Raw genomic sequence first — 9,951 nt, 5'->3', positions numbered from 1 at the left:
TTTGATTTTTTTTGGTCTTTTTGGAATAGTCCCTCTACTTTTTAAAAATGACATTGTGTTTTTGAAGAGACTTTGTAGAAAGCCCCACATTCTAGATTTGTCTCATCAATTGTGTGTGGTGGTATTCTTGTTCTGCCCCACCAGATTTCCTGTGATGAGCTGAATTGTGTTTATCCCCCAAAATTCAGATGTTGAAGCCCTAACCCTCAGTACCTCAGAATGTGAGCTTATTTGGAAATAGTCACTGTAGACATAATTGGTTAAGATGAGGTCATACCGGAGTAGGGTAATAGGGCGGGTCCCTAATCCAATATGACTGGTGTCCTTATAAAAAGGGGAAATTTGGAGATAGACATGCATACATGGGGGCAATGTCCTGTGAACATGAAGGCAAGGATCAGAGTGACACTTCTACATGTCAAGGAATGTGAAGGATTGCTAGCAAACCACCAGAAACTAGAAGCAAGTGAAGGGGGCCAGAATATGCCACCCCCAAACATGTCACTCAAAAAGGATGGCTTTGAGCTAAAGGCAATCAGCTCTCTGCCCTTCCTGCTTCTGGCTAAAAGCAGGACATACATTTCCAGTTGTAAGGTGTCTCCCTCTCCTGTACTAGGAAAACTCTTAGCACCTGAGATGTCTCCTATCTAAATAGCAAGACAATCCTTATTCATCATACATTTCCCATAACTTACCACTCCCCAAGAAGCCCAAAACCCCCTTTGCTTTTGACTAGTTTAGGATGGCAGGTAATCCCCCAATTTTTTTTTTTTTTTTTTTTGGAGACAGAGTCTCGCTCTGTTGCCCAGGCTGGAGTGCAGTGGCTTGATCTCAGCTCACTGCAATCTCCGCCTCCCGGGTTCACGCCATTCTCCTGCCTCAGCCTCCAGAGCAGCTGGGACTACAGGTGCCTGCCACCTCGCCCGGCTAGTTTTCTGCATTTTTAGTAGAGACGGGGTTTCACCGTGTTAGCCAGGATGGTCTCGATCCCCTGACCTTGTGATCCACCCGTCTCGGCCTCCCAAAGTGCTGGGATTACAGGCTTGAGCCACCACGCCCGGCCTGTAATCCCCAAATTCTAACTGCCTCCTTGAGTCACCCGCATTTGTTAACTTTTGTGTGTATGTATATAATCAAATCTATCTTTTTCTCATGGTAATCTGTCCTCCTTTTTTTATTGAAAAAAATTTTATATAGATGGGATCTTGCTATTTTGCCTAGACTGAGTAACCACCCAACTGGTTCGTCTTGCCTGCTGCCCAGATGCAGTCGATTTATCAAGACAAGGGAATTGCAATAGAGAAAGAGTTTAATACACAGAGAGCTGGCTAAACACGAGACTGGAGTTTTATTATTGCTCAGATCAGCCTCCCCGAAAACTCAGAGGCTAGGCTTTTTTAAAGATAGTTTGGCGGGCAAAGGGCTTGGAAATGGAGAATGCTGATTGGTCGGCTCATGGATGAAATCACAGGGAGTTGGAGCTTGTATTCTTGCACTGAGTCAGTGCCTGAGTGTGAGCCACAAGAGCAGAGGACCCAGTTTACCAGTCCGGGTGGCACCAGCTGATCTATCAGAATGCAGGGTCTGAAAAATACCTCAAACACCAGTCTTTGGTTTTACAACAGTGATGTTCTCCATAGGAGCAACTGGGAAAGTTAGGAATCTTGTGGTCTCTGGCTACATGACTCTTGGGCCATAATTCCTAATCTTGTGGCTAAGTTGTTAGTTTTATAAACATGATCTGGTCCCCAAGCAAGGAGGGAGTTTGTTTCAGGGAGTTACTGTTATCATCTTTGTTTCAAAGTTAAACTATAAAAATTCCTCCCAAAGTTAGTTTGACTTATGCCCGGGAAAGAACAAGGGCAGCCTGGAGGTTAAAGGGAAAATGGAGTCAGTTAGGTCAGATCTCTTTTACTGTCTCACTGTTATAATCTTTGCAAAGGCAGTTTCAGCTGGTCTTGAACTGCTGAACTCCCACCCCAGCCTCCCAAGTAGCTGGGATTACAGGTGCACACCACTCCACATACCCAGCTCAGTAATCTGTTTTTTGTCACTTTAATTCACAGGGCTATGAGCCACTGAGCCATTCCCCAAGAAGAGATCTACAAGAGTTCATTCTCTCACAGGCTTCAAAAGGAACCAACCCCACCTGCACCTTAATCTCAAACTTCCAGCCTCTAGAACTGTGAGACAATAAATTTCTCCTGTTTATTCCACACAGTTTGTGGTACTTTGTTTCAGCAGTCCTGGCAAGCTGAGACACCTGTAAACTGGATGTTAGGTCTAGAGGCATAATTAGATTCAGGTTAAACATTTTTGGCAAGAATACTACATAGGTTATGTTGTGTAGTTCATATTGCGTCACCTCAGGAGGCACATACACCAGGTTGTCTCACTATAAGTGACGTTAAGTGTAATCACTGGGTTAAGGTAATGAGAACCAAGCAAAATTCTTCCCTTTGCAATTAAAAAGTAACATGAGGCCACGTGTGGTGGCTCATGCCTGTAATCCCAGCACTTTGGGGGATGGAGGCAGGAGGATCTTTTGAGGCCATGAGTTCAAGACCAACCTGGGTATCATGTGAGACCCTGTCTGTACAAAAATTTTAAAAATTAGAAAAAGAGTAACTTCAGGGGTAGTACGTTGGTACTACATAAGTATGCTGCCTCCACCGATCTGTCAACCAATTATGTTAGCAGTCATTGATGATCCTTGCCTGAATTGATTCTTTTATTGGAAAATGGGAAAATGATGATATTGTATAAATTCATTTGTAATTGTTACCTGACATTCCCCTATAAAGAAGAATCAAATCGGGATTAACTAAAAAGGGTAAATGCCTAAATCTTTCCCTTAGTTACAAAATTTCAGGAAAAAAAAGTTGATATAATTGTCACCATTGATCACTAGTGAGTTTTCACTTATTTGAGTATCATAATACACTCATGGTTTTAATTTGCTTAGTGATTATAAGCAATTATGATCATCATTCTTCTTGATGCTCAATTGTCCAAAATTTGGCCAAGGAGAGAGCCCCTTTAACCTGGCTCCTGAGTCCTTTTGACACAATCCTATTGGTCTTTTGGTGCTTTCCTATATCCTGGCATAAGAAGTGCCAGCCTCACCTTGTACTTTGCCTGTGCCAAGCCAGGAATCCACCATTTCTCCAAGAAGCATGGCTTTTTTTTTTTTTTTTTTTTAATTAGGAAATGGTATTTAGAAACCAAGATCTAGTTTCAAGGTATGCTTATTGCTGCTGGGATATCATTGCTTCTAGGCCACAGCAGTGCACAGCACTAGGAAATATGAAGGACTAGCTTTATTGGTGTACTTGTATACTCCTCAGAAGGGCCTGGTACTTGGGGTTTAATGCTCTGTAATCACTGTCTTGAAATTCTATACAATTTTATTTTTATATTTGTGCTTTGTAAGTAGAGTCCAATAGATAAGGAAGCACACACCAGAGGCTTGGAACCTTGACTCATATATGGCTCCCTGACCTCCCCAGGATGGGTTCTCAGGGGCTGCTCCCCAACTCCCTGGCACCCTGGGTACTGCCTGGTCTCTCCATTTCCTCCATCTCCAACCCTTCCCAGCAACCACTTTTGCCCTCTGTCTCCAACTGGTGTGAGTGCAGGGAAGGTCAGGTTAAGAATGTTTGCCCTGCAGTATCTTGGAACAAGGAATGGTGGTAGCATTTCCAACCTGGGTTGGCAGTGCCACATCACATGAATTAGGTGACTAGGCAAGGGTAACCTATCACCCACCACCATCCAGTTACCTAGTGCATCCTAGCATTGAGGCTGCAATATGTTTGGAAGCCTCCCATTTGCAATGGGTTGGGGCAGCAGGACCATGGGAGGGAAAAATCCCTGGCCTGACCTCCCTGCCTTCAGCTGGGGCACATTATATCAGCCTAGACACCAGAAGGAGAGGGAACTTGGCAACTATCAGGCTCAACGGATCACACATGCCCCATGACATAGGGCAGGCCCCCTGAGTTCCTGTGAGCATCTGCACTTCCCCCTCAAGTATCCCATGCAAGGGACATCGAGTAAGTCTTCACTTAACGTCATCGATGGGTTCTTGGAAACTGCAAATTTAACTGAAATGACATATAACAAAACTAATTTTACCATAGGCTAACTGATATAACAAGAGTTAATTAAGTTCCTAGGGCACATTTGTGATCAGAAAAACATCACCCAACTTCTAAAATAAAGACCCAAACATTTCTAATATTAAATATTGAAATAAATGTGAGCTATGATCATCATGGCAGATGGGAAGCAGGACTAGACACAGCTCCAGACAGAGCAGCATGTGGAGGCTCGCATTGTGAATTTAAGCTCCAGATCAACTGCAAGAACAAACCAGCAATCCCAAGAGGACTCACAGACCCTCTAAAGGAAGCGGACTGCTTTTGCAAGACCTGAGAGACACCCCAAATACTGTGAGTGCCCCAACTGCAGAAGTGGGAAAGGGAGACCCTCCTCTCCCGAATACACACCCCACTGGAGAGCCTGAAGGTCTGTTTGTGAGAGAAGTTTCCGACCTTACTTGGAACCTTACTTGAGTCAATTTAGAGAGCCAGGTGAAATACAGGGGTAGAGGATACAGCAGAAAAGTCTGGGAGTTCACTGGGTCCCCAGGCAGCCATTCTTGCCTGGCACCACAAGGATCCATCGGGAGGGTGGCCAGAGGAGCAAGAGGTAAAACTCCACAGGGAGAAGGAAATCGCTAGCGGAACTTTGTAACAATTTGAACAGGGTGAGAAGCCTCCTGGCCAGAACTTGGGGGAGGGCACAAATTTACGATGAAGACTCCACAGGCAGGGGAAGAACCAAGCCCTTTTCTTTTTTTTTTTTTTTTTTTTTTTTTTTTTTAGACGGAGTCTCGCTCTGTCTGTCGACCAGGCTGGAGTGCAGTGGCCGGATCTCAGCTCACTGCAAGCTCCGCCTCCCGGGTTCACACCATTCTCTCACCTCAGCCTCCCGAGTAGCTGGGACTACAGGTGCCCGCCATCTCGCCCGGCTAATTTTTTGTATTTTTTTAGTAGAGACGGGGTTTCACCGTGTTAGCCAGGATGGTCTCAATCTCCTGACCTCGTGATCCGCCCGTCTGGGCCTCCCAAAGTGCTGGGATTACAGGCTTGAGCCACCGCGCCCGGCCCAAGCCCTTTTCTTTTGCAGCTGGGAAGCGGGTAGCCTGGGGCAAGGTTTCAAGTCCATCTCACCCACCACCTGGAAACAGACTGGGGGCTGTTGGTGGGGGCACAGTGGGAGTGAGACCAGCCCTTCGGTTTGTGTGGGAGCTGAGTGAGTCTTGTGACTGCCGGATTTCCCCCACTTCCCTGAAAACCTTCATGACTCAGCAGAGACAGCATTATCCTCCTAGGTACACAACTCCAGTGACCTGGGAATCGGACTCCCATCCCCTACAGCAGCTGCACCAAGACCCACCCAAAGAGAGTCTGAGCTCAGACATGCCTAGCCTGGTGTTTCTGAGGAAGAAGAGAACTCTAAAAGCTTAGAAAACATTTGAGGGAATGATTGAGGAAAACTTCCCCAGCCTTGGTAGAGACCTAGACATCCAAATACAAGAAGCGCAAAGAACGCCTGGGAAATTCATCACAAAAAGATCATCGCCTAGACACATTGTCATCAGGTTATCCAAAGCTAAAACGAAGTAAAGAATCTTAAAAACTGTGAGACAGAAGCACCAGGTAACCTATAAAGGAAAACCTATCAGATTAACAGCAGATTTCTCAGCAGAAACCCTACAAGCTAGAAGGGATAGGGTCCCTATCTTCAGCCTCCTCAAGCAAAACAATTATCAGCCAAGAATTTTGTATCGAGCAAAACTAAGCATCATATATGAAGGAAAGATACAGTCTTTTTCAGACAAACAAATTCTGAGAGAATTCACCATTACCAAGCCACCACTACAGGAACTGCTAAAAGGAGTTCTAAATCTTGAAACAAATCCTGGAAACACATCAAAACAGAGCCTCTTTAAAGCATAAATCACACAGGACCTGTAAAACAAAATTACAAGTGAAAAAGCAAAAACAAAAGAACCAAAGTACACAGGCAACAAAGAGCATAGTGAATGCAATGGTACCTCACATTTCAATACTAACATTGAATGTAAATGGCCTAAATGCTCCACTTAAAAGATACAGAACCACAGAATGGATAAGAACTTACCAACCATCTGCTGACTTCAGGAGACTCACCTAACACATAAGGGGACTCACATAAACTTAAAGGAAAGGGGTGGAAAAAGGCATTTCATGCAAATGCACACCAAAAGCAAGCAGGGGTAGCTATTCTTATATCAGACAAAACAAACTTTAAAGCAACAGCAGTTAAAAGAGACCAAGAGGGACATTATATAATGGTAAAAGGCCTTGTCCAACAGGAAAACATCACAATCCTAAACATATATGCACCTAACACCAGAGCTCCCAAATTTATAAAACAATTACTAATAGACCTAAGAAATGAGATAGATAGCAGCACAACAATAGTAGGGGACTTCAATACTCCACTGACGGCACTAGACAGGTCATCAAGACAGAAAGTAAACAAAGAAACAATGGATTTACACTATATGCTGGAACAAATGGAATTAACAGATATATACAGAATACGGAACATTGTATCCAACAACTGCAGAATACACATTCTATTTAACAGTGCACAGAACTTTCTCCAAGATAGACAATGTGATAGGCCATAAAATTAGCCTTAATAAATTTAAGAAAATTGAAATTATATAAAGCGCTCTCTCAGACCACAGTGGAATAGAACTGGAAATCAACTCCAAAAGGAACCTTCAAAACCATGCAAATACATGGAAATTAAACAAATTGCTCCTGAATAAGCATTGAATCAAAAACAAAATCAAGATGGAAATTTAAAAAATTCTTCAAACTGAATGACAATAATGACACAACCTACCAAAACCTCTGGGATACAGCAAAGGTGGTGCTAAGAGGAAAGTTCATAGCCCTAAAGGCCTACATCAAAAAGACTGAAAGAGCACAAACTGACATTCTAAGGTCACACCTCAAGGAACTAGAGAAACAAGAACAAAACAAGCCCAAATCCAGCAGAAGAAAGGAAATAACCAAGAGTAGAGCAGAAGTAAAGGAAATTGTTTGTTTGTTTGATTTTTTAAGAGGGAGTGTCGCTCTATTGCCCAGGCTGGAGTGCAGTGGCATGATCTCAGCTCACTGCAACCTCCACCTCCTGGGTTCAAGTGAATCTCCTGCCTCAGCTTCCCGAGTAGCTGGGACTACAGGCATGCACCATCACGCCCAGTTAATTTTTTTTTTTTCAGTAGAGATGGGGTTTCACCATGTTGGTCAGGCTGGTCTCAAACTCCTGACTTCAAATGATCTGCCCACCTCAGCCTCCCAAAGTGCTGGGATTACAGGAGTGAGCCACCACACCCAGCAGGACATTGAAACAAAAACACAGACACACACACAAAAAAAAGATAAATGAAACAAAAAGCTGTTCATTGAAAAGATAAATAAAATTGATAGACCATTAGCAAGATTGACCAAGAAAACAAGACAGAAAATCCAAATAACCTCACTAAGAAATGAAGCAGGAGATATTACAAATGACACCACTGAAATACAAAAGATCATTCAAGGCTACTGTAAACACCTTTAGGCACATAAACTAGAAAACCTAGAAGAGATGGATAAACTCCTGGAAAAATACAACCCTCCTAGCTTAACTCAGGAAGAATTAGATACTCTGAACAGAAGTAGCAAGCAGTGAGATTGAAATGGTAATTTAAAAGTTACCAACCAAAAAAATCCAGGACCAGACAGATTCACAGCAGAATTCTACCAGCCATTCAAAGAAGAATGGGTACCAATCCTTTTGACACTATTCCACAAGATAGAGAAAGAATGAACCCCCCTTAATTCATTCTGTGAAGCCAGCATCACCCTAATACCAAAACCAGGGAAGGACATAACCAAAAAAGAAAACTACAGACCGATATCCTTGATGACCATAGATGCTAAAATCCTTAACAAAATACTAGCTAACTGAATCTAATAGCATATCAAAAAGATAATCCACCATGATCAAGTGGTTTTCTTTTTTTTTTTTTTTTTTTTTTTTTTGAGACGGAGTCTTGCTCTGTCGCCCAGGCTGGAGTGCAGTGGCCGGATCTCAGCTCACTGCAAGCTCCGCCTCCCGGGTTTACGCCATTCTCCTGCCTCAGCCTCCGGAGTAGCTGGGACTACAGGCACCCGCCACCTCGCCCGGCTAGTTTTTTGTATTTTTAGTAGAGACGCGGTTTCACCATGTTAGCCAGGATGGTCTCGATCTCCTGACCTCGTGATCCGCCCGTCTCGGCCTCCCAAAGTGCTGGGATTACAGGCTTGAGCCACCGCGCCCGGCCAGGTGGTTTTCATACCAGGGATACAGGGATGGTTTAACATATACATGTCAATATTTGTGATACACCATATAAACAGAATTAAAAACAAAAATCACATGATCATCTCAATAGATGCAGAAAAAATATTCAACAAAATCCAGCATCCCTTTATGATTAAAACTCTCAGCAAAATCAGCATACAAGGGACATACCTCAATGTCATAAAAGCCATCTATGAGAAACCCACAGCCAACATAATACCAAATGGAGAAAAGTTGAAAGCATTCCCTCTGGGAACTGGAACAAGACAAGGATGCCCACTCTCACCACTTTTCTTCAACACAGTACTGGAAGTCCTAGCCAGAGCATTCAGACAAGAGAAAGAAATAAAGGGCATCCAAATCAGTAAAGAGGAAGTCAAACTGTCACTGTTTGCTGATGATGTGATCGTTTACCTTGAAAACCCTAAAGACTCCTCCAGAAAGCTCCTAGAACTGAAAAAAGCATTCAGCAAAGTTTTCAGATACAAAATTAATGTGCACAAATATGTAGCTCTTCTATACACCGACAGTGACCAAGCAGAGAATCAAATCAAGAATTCAACCCCTTTTACAATAGCTGGAAAAAAAAAATAGTTAGGAATATACCTAACCAAGGAGTCAAAAGACCTCTACAAGGAAAACTACAAAACACTGCTGAAAGAAATCATAGACAACACTAACAAATGGAAACACATCCCATGCTCATGGATGGGTAGAATCAATATTGTGAAAATGACTATACTGCCAAGGGCAATCTACAAATTCAACACAATCCCCATCAAAATACCACCATTATTCTTCACAGAATTAGAAAAAACAATTCTAAAATTCATATGGAACCAAAAAAGAGCCTACATAGCCAAAGCAATACTAAGCAAAAACAAAAACAAAAACAAAAGAACAAATCTGGAGGCATCACATTACCTGATTTCAAACTGTACTGTAAGGCCATAGTCACTAAAGCAGTACTGGTATAAAAATAGGCACATAGACCAATGGAACAGAATACAGAACCCAGAAATAAACTCAAATGCTTACAGCCAACTGATCTTTGACAAAGCAAACAAAAACTTAAAAAGTGGGGAAAGGACACCCTTTTCAATAAATGGTGCTGGGATAACTGGCTGGCCACATGTAGGAGAATGAAACTGGATCCTCATCTCTCACCTTATGCAAAAATCAACTCAAGATGGATTAAGGACTTAAACCTAAGACCTGAAACTAAAAATTCTAGAAGATAACATTGGAAAAACCCCTCTAGACATTGACTTAGGCAAGGATTTCATGACCAAGAACCCAAAAGCAAATGCAATAAAAACAAAGATAAATAGCTGAGACCTAATTCAACTAAAGAGCTTTTGCATGGCAAAATGAACAGTCAGCAGAGTAAACAGACAACCCACAGAGTGGGAGAAAATCTTCACAATCTATACATCTGGCAAAGAACTAATATCCAGAATCTACAATGAACTCAAACTAATCAGTAAGAAAAAAACA

Source organism: Rhinopithecus roxellana, chromosome 7 (assembly GCF_007565055.1).
Source record: "Rhinopithecus roxellana isolate Shanxi Qingling chromosome 7, ASM756505v1, whole genome shotgun sequence".
Lineage (NCBI taxonomy): Eukaryota > Metazoa > Chordata > Mammalia > Primates > Cercopithecidae > Rhinopithecus > Rhinopithecus roxellana.
Note: the sequence above shows the minus strand (reverse complement) of the source record.